The sequence below is a fragment of the Mesoplodon densirostris genome, chromosome 1, assembly GCF_025265405.1.
Source record: "Mesoplodon densirostris isolate mMesDen1 chromosome 1, mMesDen1 primary haplotype, whole genome shotgun sequence".
NCBI classification, from domain to species: Eukaryota; Metazoa; Chordata; class Mammalia; order Artiodactyla; family Ziphiidae; genus Mesoplodon; species Mesoplodon densirostris.
The window spans coordinates 176,475,869-176,490,369 of NC_082661.1; the positions used below are offsets into that span (position 1 = coordinate 176,475,869).

Below are 14,501 nucleotides of genomic sequence, written 5' to 3' on the forward strand. Positions count from 1 at the left end.
CTGAGGCTCCTAACTGACAATACTTGGATTTCAACAGTTTGTTAAAATTTTTTCCTGAGTTTTTTCTTACTCTGCAAAGGTCTAAACTTTGTGTTCCATTTCTCCTTGGAGCTCAGGTTACTTGGTTGCCTTTCAACCTCAGCTGTCTGTTATGCTCAAGAACATTTACGATTTTGTAGATTATCTGCCTTTTTTCCATTGTAAACGTGGAAGCAAAATTCCTTTCAGTTTTTTACATCCTAAGCAGAAGTACAAGTCACACTGAAACTGAAAGGCTGGGCAATTTGGGAAGTCTTAATAAGGTTGGTAAAGGGAGGAATGAATATTAGGTAGGCATCCCACAGTGTCCATTCCCGGTAAAAATATAATTAATAAATACAATTCTAGTAAGAGGTTTTGTAAAGGAAAAGTTTGGCTGGCTTGTTTAAGTAGTATGTATTGATAGGTTAAGAGAGGCTAGGTAATGCTATGGTTACAAACAACTCTAACTTTTAGTAAGTTTACATTATAGAAGTTTATTTTTCACTCAAGCTGCATATCCAGTGGAGACTGTCAAAGCACTGGAGAGTTTAGTGCTCTGTTCATTGTAGGAACTCAGAGACCTGGACTGATGAAGATTTCATCTTGATACAGGCTTCCAGGGTAACTGCAACAGTGGGAAGGGAACATGGTGAAACACATTCTGACTTTCAAACATGTTGCTTTCATTGGCCAAAGCAAGTTAGCCACAACTAACTTCAAAGACAGTGAAGAGCAGACCTTTCTGTCTGGGAAGAGAAAAGCCCTAGAATTATTTGGTGAACAACACTAATGAACGCCATGGGGAGGTAACTTTACCTTCCCAACTAATAGCAGAAATATACGTGCAGTTAATGTGTGGTTGACTCAAGGTGAGCAGAACTAAATCTAAAGAAGTCACAGATTAATTTTAAATTAGAACTGCAAGTAGATAGAAAGTCAGAATTTTAGCCCTTATATCAGTTCCTGTAGTGATGTGGAAATCTGCTTAGTATTGACAAACTGGTTATTAATTGGCAGAGTAAGTCTGTAGCCTTTGATGGTCCCTGCCACTTCAAATCCATTAAGATTTAGAATCAAATTCTTTAGTTTCTCTACAAATTCAGCTCACTTTCCCAACTTCCTTATTTTCGTTGTTGTTACCACTGTTTGGCTAGTTTTCCAAACTAAAGACCCTGGCACAATTTTTATGTAACTCATATGTCCTGCCTTATGAGGGTACAAGATGAGGAGTTCGCATGCCTTTTAATATTAAAATTAGAGGTCTTAATGCTCCTATTGTGCTTATTGAGAGAAAATCTTTCTTCCTCTCTGGAGTCCTCTTCCTCAGACAATTCCCATGATTTCAAGAATGCTTATCTGGTGTAAAGGGTCTGTCCTAGTAACTACATTCACCTCTAGGAGAGAACAGTGGGAAATTTACTCAGACCCTTGAGAAATGTCAGTCTTCAGCCATTGTTTCAGTCATGATCATATACATAAGTGTATCAGTTTCTTGCTGCTATGACAAATTACCACAAACCTGATGGCTTAAACAATACAAATTTATTATCTTACAGTTCTGTAGGTCAGAACTCTGACAGTGGTCTCATTGGGCTAAACTCAAAAGTATTGTCAGGGCTGCATTCCTTTCTGGAGGCTCTAGAGGAGAATCCAATTCTTTGCCTTTTCCACTTTCTAGAGGCTTCCCATGTTCCTTGGCTTATGGAGCCCCTCTCTCCATCTTCACATCAGCAACATATCAAATATCTCACTTTGCTTCCATCCTCACATCTTTCTCTGATCAGAGCCTGGGAAGGTTCTTAGCTTTAAAAAAATCCATTTAATCAGATTGGGCCCACCTGGATAATCCAGGCTACTCTCCCCATATAAAGGTCCTCAATTTAATTATACCTGAAAAGTTATTTTGCCATGTAAGGTAACATATTCACAGGTTCTAGGGATTAGGATGTGGCCATTGAGGGGCCATTATTCTGCCTGCTACAGTGAGTGTCCCTATTGAGGCCACATGATGGAGGTGGTCTGGCTACCCCATTGCCGCCACTTTCCTCAGTGCCACAGTGACAGGATATTAGTGACTGGAATGGTTTCTAGTCTCAGCTACATTCTAGAATACCTCATCTCTCGACTTTCATGTCCTTACTCATGATTAAAGAGTAAGTCCCTATCACTCCTAGTTCTAAGACCCATCCCATGTCAAGTGACATGGAAAACTCATATTTTTTTACGTTGTGTTTTTACTCTGTTAATGATAAATAATGTAATTTTACTTCACTGTTTAAAATACTTCAATGCCTTCCCATTATATTTGTTACAGTACTAAGCAGGCCCGGCTGATTGAGCCTTCACATACCGATCATACCAGTTTCTCCCTTGCTTATTGCACTACAGTCACACTGAATTTCTTTTAGCTTCTCAAATGCACCAGGCATTTTCCTGTCACACGATTCTCACACATGCTCTTCTCTCTCTTTAGATTGTTCTTATTCACACACTTCGGCTGGCTAACACAGGTCTCAGCTTATGTCAGTTCTTCAGAGACACTTTCCCTCTGTTATGAATCTAAATTATGTCCTTCCTATTATTCTTTTTCATAGCATCTTGTCATTTTCCTTTGTCACATTTGTCTATTTACTTATTTATTTATTTAAGTGTATTGTCAGTTTCCGTAAAAGGGCTCCAAGTTCTGTGACAGCAGGAGACATACCCGTCATTTAGCATTATTTGGGTCATATAGGGAAGTATTTATTGGGTGAATGAATTCCCACTGCCACAAGTGTAGGTTTTAACTCTATCCAATAAGTTTATAAACGCTTTAAAAGCAGAGACTGGGGCCTCCCTGGTGGCGCAAGTGGTTGGGAGTCCGCCTGCCGATGCAGGGGATACGGGTTCGTGCCCCGGTCTGGGGGGATCCCATATGCCGCGGAGCGGCTGGGCCCGTGAGCCATGGCCGCTGAGCCTGCGCGTCCGGAGCCTGCGCGTCCGGAGCCTGTGCTCCGCAACGGGGGAGGCCACAACAGTGAGAGGCCCGCATACCGCAAAAAAAAAAAAAAAAAAAAAGCAGAGACTGTCTAATTAAAGTTTGATCTTCCACAGCCCAGTAGGCAGTGTCTTGGACACAGTGGTAAGCCTTCCATAAATATTTATTCAAATGAATTGTGAATTACTAATCTAGATGCCACTTTCTTCTAATTCACATAGCATAATACTTCTAAAATATTGCCTCCATCATCTTAATCCCCTGGTAAAAAAAAACCTATCCACCATTACTTATTTCATCAAATTTAGCTCTATTCACCCTCCTCACTATCAAGTTTATTTTATTTTAATTAATTAATTAATTAATTTCCAGAGAAGGAAGGATTTATTAATATTACTTGCAGCAAGTAAGGAGAACACTTGCTTTCCCAAAGCAGTGTCTCCAAGTAGGTAGTATTTTATAATCCTCACAACACATTCAACACTTACTCTCTCAAATAATTTCTAATTGTTTCATATGTATGAGTGCCTTCAATAAAAGGGTCTATGTCTTCTGTTTTCGCTGCCTTTTTTGTTGGGCACACAACAAAAGTGCTCAATGTCAAGGGAAGAAACCATCATTCAAAATGTGAAATAAAACGTTGATTTATTACTTTCTATGTGTAGAAAAGCACTATGCTTGTTTGACTGTCCCTCTGCTGATCTTATCTTGTTTTTGTGAAAGACAGAGTTCAGGGATTGGCTGACTTTCAAAGGTGAAAGTGGGTTGACGTCTGCTGTGGAAACATGATTACTCTGCTGGAGAGACTGTTGACAATTGGCTGAATTTCAGAGATGTGCTCACTAGAGTAAAGCTGTTGCTGTTTTGACTAACTTTAAAAAGCGGGAGGCTGTCCCTGACTGGCTTGTTTTTCAGAAGATTGTTCATAGGGTTGAGTGCCCATTTATCTATTAATTGAGTTTAGAATCACTTCTGCTCATTAGTTGTTACTGTGGCTACATAATAGGCTTTTCCTAAGAATATAGGACTTTCAATATTTCTTAAAGAAATAATTATTGATTGATTAATTTTTCCAATGTAAAAGAAGAGATTTAATGGTGGTTTACCTCCACTCTAATGTTTGACCATTCAGAGGGGAGTCATGTCATTCTTTTTCTACTCCCAAGGTATTTGTCGTCTTCATTCTAACTAAGCAGGGATGATTGGGTTGAGTAGTCATATGTAGATTTGATATGAAGTGTCCTTTTTGGGCAACCAAATGATCTTTATAGGGATAGGTCAGAAGTTTCTTTCAGCCTCACAACTCATGATTGATAATGTCATGTAAATTTTTAAGATTGTTATCACATTTGGGAAAATTTCAAATAATTTTATTTGTATGACTTAATTGAGTTCAGGGCACATCAGTTTTCTTTAAACTGATGACATTCTAACCAGTTTGTTGTGGATAGCCTCATTAAATTCTGACAAAAAAGGACTTACTTTTATTGGCTAAGCATTGATAAGCACTAAATCTTTAATTTTAAAATGTATACATCCAATAATTGGAAGAATTTCTCACAGATTAGCTTTAGGCTCCAAAAGTTTCAACTTAGCTTCTCCACCACTATCCATATATTTTTGATGCTAGAACACAGGACACATTCAAATAGCTATATGGTGTCTGGCCCTGTACCTTTGTTTTACAGTGCTGGGTGGGTCAGTACAATGGATGGTAGGAGTATTCTTGGATGCCACTCCTACACTGGGACAGCTGAAAATATCTTAACTATACCTGGGAATGACTGTGAATTACAAAAATATATCCCACTAAACTCAAGCCAAATGTATTCTAACTCAAGTTCCCTACAGTTAAATTATAAAAATGCCGTCTAGCCACTCCAACACCACTAGACAAGGGGAAGTGTGATGTAGGGAAAATCAGTGAGGAAAGGATTAGAAGTCTAAAGATTGCCATTAAAATTTTAACTTTCACAAATTTTACAAAAGCATATGACAGTGTGAGCGTATTGTTAGGGCCCCTTCCAGGGTCTTGGAAAGGGCTAGTGCAAATGAAGCCCCCTGAAAATTAAGCTTTCTTAGCTTCACAGTAAATCTGCCTCAAGGTCTGGAGCCATTTTATTTACAGGGTAAAATGCAATTTTCAGAGTCTGCTCTATATAGGGCCAATGGATACGTTGATTATAGCTCCACTTGAGACCAAGATTTAAAGAAGAGATCTTTGCCTCTTTTGTGTCAAGGGCTCCCTGCTATTTGTTTAGACTAGTGGTTCTCAAACTCTTTGGTCTCATAACCATTTCACACTCCTAAAAAGCACTGAGGACTCCAAAAAGCTTTTATGTGGATAATACCTATCAAAATTTACTGTATTAGGAGTTAAAACAAACATGTAAAATATTTATTTATTCATTTAAAAACAATAATAAATCTGTTACATGTTAAATAACATACTTTTTAATGAAAAATAACTATTTTCCAGAGCAAAAATAATTTAGTGAGAAGAGTGGCATTATTATTTCTGCAAATCTCTTTAATATCTAGCCTAATAGAAGATTCTCATTCTTATGCGTGCAATATCTTTAGAGTGAAAAAGGCAAATAAATTTTTAGTATGAAATAATTTTGCCCTGTGAACCCCCTGACCACACTCTGAGAACTGCTGATTAGCGGTTCACTATATTTATCACTGTATTTAATTTCTGGTTGCCTACTCTTCCCCAAGTACCCTCTCTATGACTATTTCTGTATCTGTATAATCAACTCCACCTCCTAGATAAGAGTTAAATTTTAATTATTGCTATGCCTTTTAGCATTCATGGAAAACTTTAGAAACAATTTCCCCCACACACACACTGTATTTTGTTTTATTTTTATTTTTTTTAAGATAGCAGTAAGTTCACTTTTTATTTATTTATTTATTTATTTATTTATTTATTTATATTTTTGGCTGTGTTGGGTCTTTGTTTCTATGCAAGGGCTTTCTCCAGTTGCAGCGAGTGGGGGCCACTCTTCCTCGCGGTGCGTGGGCCTCTCACTGTCGTGGCCTCTCCTGTTGCGGAGCACAGGCTCCAGACGCACAGGCTCAGTAGTTGTGGCTCACGGGCCTAGTTGCTCCGCGGCATGTGAGATCCTCCCAGACCAGGGCTTGAACCTGCGTCCCCCGCATTGGCAGGCAGACCCCCAACCACTGTGCCACCAGGGAAGCCCCACACTGTATTTTATTTTTATTATTCAAACAGAAAGTCACAAAAATTATAATCATCCTCATCAGTTCATTCAGTCCCATGTAATTAATTTTTTATCTTGATCTTTTGTTAGCACTTTTATGAATTCATCAGTTTTCCATTAGAGTTCTGAAAATGCTTATACATTCAGTTCAGCAGTATAGTCAGTTACCAGAAACCTGTACTTGTCAGAGCCTTTTCCATGAATTCCTTGAAGATGAAACCCTTTTATAGGAACATTTTTGCAAAAGCATCAGAGTACACCCAGAACTGTCTGTAAATGACAAAAGACTTAAAAATGACCACGGCTAAAGATTTGATGAAAGTTCATAATAATTCAATTGACAAGGAAATTTAGTTACTTCTGAGATATACATTTTAAAGTAATAACTAGAATTATGACTTATAACATTTTAATGACTAACAAGTCTTAGAGAAGTCTTTCTTCTCCTTCGCTGACAAGGGAAAAAATATCTCCTACATTGTCTGCTCCCTGATAGTAGGGCTTTCTTCTTTCAGGATTTTAATGATTAAGGCAAATATTAGACTAAACACAACACTGGGTTCCTTATATGCTATAACACCATCTAATGCTTACCAAGCCCTTTCTGTGTGCTAGGCATGGGTTAAGTGCTTTACATACATTATCTCATTTAATTCTCACAACAATGAGGTAGGTACTGTGAGGTACCTACCGTCATTTTCATTTTGCAGATGAGGAAACTGACATACGGAGAGGTTAATGCCCGAAGTTTTATGGGACTGAGCCGTAAATTGAACCCAGAAAACCTCTGGAGCATGCAGTCTATTATCTACTGATTAAAATATAAAAATGGGCGATAGAGCGAGATTCACATAAAAAGAGTGTAGGTGAGAGAGGGAGGTTAGTAAAGCAAAAAGCCTCAGGGCCAAGACAGCTGAGATATCAATACAGGATGTAGTGTTATTTTCCACCCGATACTTCTTTTCTGCTTTATTTCCTACGCTTCCATGTTCCTCTTCTCAAATTTAAGATATTTCCTCGCTGGTGGTTTCGTCGTTCAGGCCTGACAGGGGCTGATCCCGAAATTCAGGCGCTAAACAACCTGTTGAAAGAAGCGGGGCAAATCTGAGGTAACCACGGTGACGGTGGCGTGGCGAGAACCCCGCGCAGGCGCGTTACATCCCAGGCGCGACCGCCGGCCCCTCCTCTGGGCCTCAGACTCCACCAGCTGGTGAGGAGTCCTGGGCGTGGGGCGTGGGCCGCGGGTAGGGGCGGAGAGGGTCCGGGCTGGGCGCCTGCGCAGACGCCGGGACGCTGGTGTGATCGAGCTCACGTAGCGAGGGTTGCAGTCGCCTCCTCCTCAGCGCAGCCGTCGCAGCCTGGAGGTTATAAAAGGGCTAACTGGCTCCCTCTGCTGCCCAGTCGCGCCGCCAACGGGCTGAGGGAAGGGATTAGGTAGCCGGCCGAGCGCAGGCGACCGGGGACTGAAGAACGCGCAGCCCTCCCGTGCCACTTCCCAGGTGAGACGCTCCTCCGACCTTGGGGACTGAGGCTTAAATCCTTGGGCAGCCGTGGCCCTTCTCGGATGGCTATGGGGGTCTGGTCCCCGCCCCCTCTCGTGGTATGGCTCGGTGGCAGGGGGAGGCTCCCCCAGTTTACTACTACTGGCTCAGTACCTTCTCCCCTGGAGACTCGGCCCCTCGCCCTGCGCCCCGCGTCTCCTGGGTGCCCCAGAGGCCCTTCAGCCCTCCTCCGTGCTCCTCTTCCCACCGCCTCCCAGGTTGGCGCCCCCGACCGTTGGGGCTGCGGCAGCATCAGTCTCCGCCCCGGGGACCAGCACTTTCTTGAATATTCCTTCCTGGGGAGGAATCACCCTGTTGAGTTTTCCGAGCTCCTCTCCTACCTGGTCCTGCCTAAAAAGCCGAGGAGTACGCGAGGGTTTTCGGCCTCCACAGCAGCAGATGGTTAGCGTGTGGCAATGGAGAGCGGTTTTTAAAGCTTATAGCTGACGGGGAAGCGCTCGGACATTTTTATCCTGCCGAAGAGTCGTGGGGTCTGGGAAGAGGACCTACCCGCGGAAGTTCAGGCTTTACTCATCTGTTGCGCGCAGCGGTGCTGCCGGAGCAGCTGGAGGTAGCCCCGGGCGGCGAGTTTCGGGCGGCTGGGTTGAGGAAGTCGGCTGTCAGATCCTCCAGTCAACTGGGAAGCTAGTTTTCTTCCTTCCTTCTTCTGCCACATAAAATTTTTAAAGGCACATGAGCTTCTCCCCTCCCCCTCTCTTTCTCTCCACCAAGTTTGCTGCTTTTAAAAGTCCACATCAGTAAATGGAATTCTTTGACTATGTGAGAACTTTGAGTTACGTGGATGGCCCCCAGCTGTATGTTTTAAGGGGGAGGAAGAATGGTTCCATAAGTATGGGACCATTTCTCCTAAATAATCGATTGTATTAAATACAGTCAGTTTTTAGACACTAACAATTTAGGCGTTCCGGGTAGAGTGGTGAAGACTTGGAATTTTGCACTGTTTGCTTTAAGAAAGGGATGAAGAAACTAGATCTCCTTTTAGGAATTGATCGAAAAGGCCAAAGCGGCTTGCCAATTTCGACTTAACTGTTGCTGGTTTCTCTGAGAGCTATGGACTTTCCCTTGGAATGCACTCTGAAGGGATGAAATAGCCACTACTGAGTGGGGGAAGGGAAAAGACGTGGCAGCAGTGTTCTTTCATCAACTTTTGCCTTTTTTTTTTTTTTTTTTGTAGGTTCGGGGAAGAAACGTATTTCCCTTTTTAGATTTAGATGTAGCTTATGAATGAGGCTAGTCTTTTCCTAAAATAATCTGATGAAATATTCAGTCCTCATAGCAGGAACACTGGAATTTAATTTATAAAACATTTAGAAGGGATTTTTCTGATCAAGTATCTATGGAAAAAATGGGTACGTTAAGGAGGAAATATTTAAGAAGCTGAAAGTGAACAACCGTGAATAAGGTTTTTTGCCTTGATTTAAAATTTAGACATTCAGAGATTTTTCTTTAACTTTGACTTTTAGCCTGTGAATATGATTTCTAAATCTTAACGATGAACTTCAAATTTTATTCTTTCTGTGGGAAGCATAGGTTTCATCACTTACCTTTGAAAGTCATGTCAGTTTTGGTTTTGGTACATTATGCTTTAAGTCCTGCCAATATTTTAGATGACTGATGGCAAATGACTTTTTTTTTTAAATCTATTTTATTTTATTTATTTATTTTTGGCTGCCTTGGGTCTTCGTTGCTGTGCGCAGGCTTTTCTCTAGTTGCGGCGAGCGGGGGCTACTCTTCGTTGCGGTGCGTGGGCTTCTCATTGCGGTGGCTTCTCTTGCTGTGGAGCACGAGCTCTAGGCGCTCAGGTTTCAGTAGTTGTGGCTCACGGGCTTTGTTGCTCCGCGGCATGTGGGATCTTCCCAGACCAGGGCTCAAACCCGTGTCGCCTGCAGTGGCAGGCGGATTCTTAACCACTGCGCCACCAGGCAAGCCCACAAATGATTCTTATAGATTTAACATAGTTACTAGGAAAAGGACTACTCTGTGTCTTCAGGTGAATAATGCTTTGATATCTTAAAATGAGTTTTATTTTGAAGTACTGAAAATCAAGGATTTTGGTAAGTGGATAATTTTATTGGCCATTTTGTATTTTGGTAACTAAAATAGTAACAAAAAAAAGATGAAAAAATGTGTACAACTTTAATTTATTGCAGAAAAATTTAGACAGTGTAAAAGACTATTGAAAAAGGAAAACTTTGTATTACCAGGGTAGTCCAGGTTGTTGCAGGGGAATCTTGGCTTTTTGGTAAGGAGATGTTAACCTTTTCTAATAGTGCAGAGTGGGTTGTATACTGACAAGCAGTATCTTTCATAGGGCAAATATGTTCAAGCTCCTGCTTTTATTCCAGGGATGCAGCCATAAAGCTTGTGAGCCTTCACTCCTGTGGAAGGAATGCCTTATTTTACTTAGCAGTTATTAACTGGGAGGGATGTAATTACATCTCTTAGATTTGAAAAGTGTCCCTATGAGATACATAGTAGTAGTTCTCAACCTATTTTGAGGTCATGAAATCCATTGAGAATCTGATAGAAGGTGTGGACCCTGGGTCTGAAAATGCAAGTATACATACCTGTGTGGAATTTTAATTACCATTTACAGATACTCTCTCCCTCCACAAGTGCATCTATAAACTGCAAAACCCTAACGCTACAAGAACCAAAAAGTGAAAGGTATGGAGTAAGGGCATCTAGGTATCTTGAGGCAGGGTTTCTTGAATATTTTTGAAAATTGAGCTGGGCTTGTAAGTCTGACTGGACTTGACTATATAGATGACCCTAATAAACTTTTGCTAAAAGAGTTTTTTAACAAAAGTAAGTTGGTTGGAGAATTGTTGAACTGCTAAATTGCCTAGGCAATCGTACATCATATTGGCCTCACCCCAACCCCTTATATGTTGCAACATGTCTTTGGCTGTACTCTGAAAGTGAAAAATACTTTAAGGTAAAGAAAAAGTAAATTGCACAGGCCCTTGGCATTACACTTTATTGCTCTTCTGACAGTGAGATCTTGAATCTTATAATTACATAATGGGTGTGTGTGTGTATAAAAAATGAATGTGTAAGAGACAAGCCAAATAAAGTGTGTATGTGTATTTGTGAAAGCTTCATTAGTTAAAGTTTCATTTGTGTTTCTACTCAGTGAAATTTATTTGTATAAATTAAAGGTATCCTCTCATTAATTTTCTTCTAGCCATATATTGTGCCTCAATAAAAACTAATGACGCTCAAAGGACTTCATTAAGGTTACTCCAGCGGTTTTGAACTTGATATAATGAAAAACATTCCTTTTCCTGATGTTGCTGTGGATGCTCAGTATGACTGTTAGTATATTTGGTTGTGTATTGGCAAAAAATACAGTATAGAGATTCATGCTTCTTACATAGTTGTCATCAGTGAATGAGTACTGTCTTGGACTTCTTCCGCTGCCTGCTTAGTGTTTTATATAAATGTGTCCATGTTTTGGTTTACATATTTTTCACTTAAATAGTGATATTATAATACATCAAAGTAATATACTCAGCCTTTCTTGTTGGGCATTTGAGCTATTTCTTCATTATAAGTAGTGTGAAGAGAAGGCTGTAATTTAGCGCTTTATCTTATCTACCTGTTTAGCTACAGTAAACTTTAACCAGTTTTCATTCTATCTGTACTCTTTTTTTTTTTAGGAAAAGAAATAACATGACAATAAAATTCTTATATCAGTACTTTTTTCTTCCCACTAAGTGAATTTTCTAGGGGATTGGATTGGGCTCTGAGAAGATTTTTTAATCAACCCGATAACAACTAAAGCACTTTACAATTTATAAAGTGTTGTTTCATAATATTATATAATTTAATCTTTAAAATAATTCTGTGAGGTGGTTTTATATCATCCCCATTTTACAAATAAAGAAACTGAGATTCCAAGTCAAGTAATTTGCCCAAGAATTAGTAGTCAAAATTAGTAGTCGGGCTTCCCTGGTGGCGCAGTGGTTGAGAGTCCGCCTGCCGCTGCAGGGGACGCGGGGTCGTACCCTGGTCCGAGAAGATCCCACATGCCGCGGAGCGTCTAGGTCCGTGAGCCGTGGCCGCTGAGCCTGCACGTCGGAGCCTGTGCTCCGCAACGGGAGAGGCCACAACAGTGAGAGGCCTGCGTACCGCCAAAAAAAAAAAAAAAAAAAATTAGTAGTCAACAGTGAACATTGAGATGAAGCATCAAATGGAAGAATCTTCTGTTATGTCTATAGCAGTGAAGAAATGGATTCTATAAGCGTGTAAAAATTTTGGGAGAAGATGCTTTTGTAAAGTTTCTGGGGAGTAAGTAATAGAAATGGAAACTTGTAAAGTATTAATCACTAATTTTCAGATGTCTATTTTAATCTATTTTCTGTTTTTCTGAATCTATATTTTTTAAGGTTTTTCACCTCAGTACCTCGCACTATTGCCCGTATAATTTCTTAAACTTTCAACCATGAACTGTTTTCTGAAAAATTTTAAGAATTTCTGTTACAAAGGGAAATTTGTGTACAAAGTATGTTTAGTTTTAGAGAATGAGAGAAAAAGGTGTTTTCCTTGATTCAGTATTGTGATCATTAAGTATTAGCATCTGTTACTATGCTCTGAACATTGTGCTGGGAGAACCATTATAACAACATGTTTGAATGAACATACAGAATAGAGGACAGCTACATAGATTTATATGCCTAATTGTTTTATTTGAGAGTGTTTAGTAAATATTGATTAACTGGTTTTAAGTAGGCTCAAGACTTCTCTTACACTCTAATCTTATATTAACTGGCTTTTCAGGTCTGATTCTTTCAAACAATGATCAGTAAATAATTATTTTAGTGCTTCTTAAACCTAGTTGTTGAATTTAGGTCCTCAAAGCATTACTTGCTGTATACATATGGCCTTTGTTCTTGCCCTCTTGTTCTAACAACCTCCCCCCTTTTTTTAAACCCAGACAAGATTTTATTCATATTCAAAAGTTGCTTGAAGACATTCTCAAATTTGCATACTCTCAAATTTACCAGTCTTTAAACCTCAAAGGTATTTTGAGAATAGATCTCAATTTACTGTTTGAATAAAAAAATCTTAAATAATTATATTTGTGAACAGTAATCGTAGCTACCAAGTGATAATGTTTTATAGGTAAATAAAAACACTAACATATGACATAATAAGGGTGATTACTAATAAATTAAAGTAATTGGTATACTGTAACAACTTTATCGAGGTATAATTGATATACAGTAAACTGCACACATTTACAGTGTGCAATTGGTAAATTTTGACAAAAGTATATACCCATGAGATTGTCAACACTCAAGATAAGGAACATTTTCAACACCCTCAAGAGTTTCCTCATGACTCTTTGTAATCCCACCCTCCCGCTCCTTCCTGCCCTTTCCTCATCCCCAGGTAACCATTGATCTTTTTCTGACACTTAAGATTTGTTTGCATTTTTTAGAGTTTTCTGTAAATGGACTCATATAGTATGTACTTTTTGCAGGGGGGAGGAGGGTGTCCGGCTTTTAAACTCAGCATAATTATTTTGGAATTCATCCACGTTGTTATGTGTTTGTTCCTTTTTATTGTTGAGTAGTATTATATTGTATGGATATACCACAGAACTTTTTTTTTCCATGTACTAATTGATGGACATTTGGGTTGTTTCCAGCTTTTAATTATTATAAACAAAGTTGCAGTGAACATTCACAATTTGCATATAAGTCTTTGGAGGAATATATACTTTCTTTTCTCTTGCATAAATATCTAGTAGTGGAATAGTAACATATGTTATAGGGAAATATTTCTTCCCAGATTGTGGCTTGTCTTCATTGTTTTAACAGTGTGTTTCAAAGAGCAGGAACTGTCTCTAATCGTGGACAGAATGTCTATGCAGAAAATCGGAAAGGTTTTTCAGAAAGCTCCAGCCCTAATAACTGAATTCTGCAAGGTTGAAGGACAGAAGGTCAATATATAACAATCAGTTGTATTTTTCTATAATAACAGTGAATACTTAGAAATTAAAATTTAAAAGTACCATCTCAATAGCACCAAAACCTATGAAATATTTAGTATTAGCTTTACAAGACATGTGCAAGATTTGTATAATGAAAATTATAAGACACTGGTGGAAGAAACCAAAGAAGACCTAAATAAATGGAGAGATATGCCATATACATGGATTGGAAGATAATATTGTTAAGACAACCATTCGTCCAAGCTGATCTATAGATTCAATGCGATTCCAGTCGAAATCCCAGCAGGGTTTATTACAGAAAGTAACAAGCTGATTCTAAAATTGATATGGAAAAACGAACTAGAAAAAGGTAAAATAATGTTGAAAAAGAACAAAAAAGTTGGGAAACTCCTGATTTCAACTTAATTGCTGCAGTACTCAAGGGTAAAGATAGAGAAAAGATAGATCAATGGAACAAAACAGAGAATTCAGACACACAAAATGGTCAATTCGTTTTTGACAAGGGTATTAAAGCAATTCAATAGAGAAAGGATAATCTGGAGTAGTTAGACGTTCATATGCAAAAACTGTCTTATTTGGGCATATAATATCCTCTGTCGGACACTGGGCAGCCCCTTGCCCAGAAATTTATATAAATCTTGGGACAGATGACAGAAAGGCACCAATGGATATGAAATATGAAATAAAGTTTACTCACACAGTCAACTGAAAAGGATTCCTCACAGAGAGGTCTTAGGTTTAGTCCAGAATGA

The 14,501-nt window shown here is 39.3% G+C and overlaps 1 protein-coding gene across 3 annotated transcripts in view; it reads left to right on the forward strand.

Annotated features, from left to right (window-relative positions):
- The first annotated feature begins 7,568 nt into the window (after positions 1 to 7,568).
- The window catches only part of P4HA1 (prolyl 4-hydroxylase subunit alpha 1), an 84,829-nt gene continuing 77,896 nt past the window's right edge, over positions 7,569 to 14,501 (forward strand). The window contains exon 1 of one of the 3 annotated variants that reach the window (XM_060112249.1): positions 7,569 to 7,724. The gene's annotated coding sequence lies outside the window, so the exon portion shown is untranslated. Of the gene's footprint in view, positions 7,725 to 8,250; positions 8,338 to 14,501 lie in introns of those variants that run through there. The other 2 variants (XM_060112238.1, XM_060112257.1) reach the window with 2 other exon arrangements.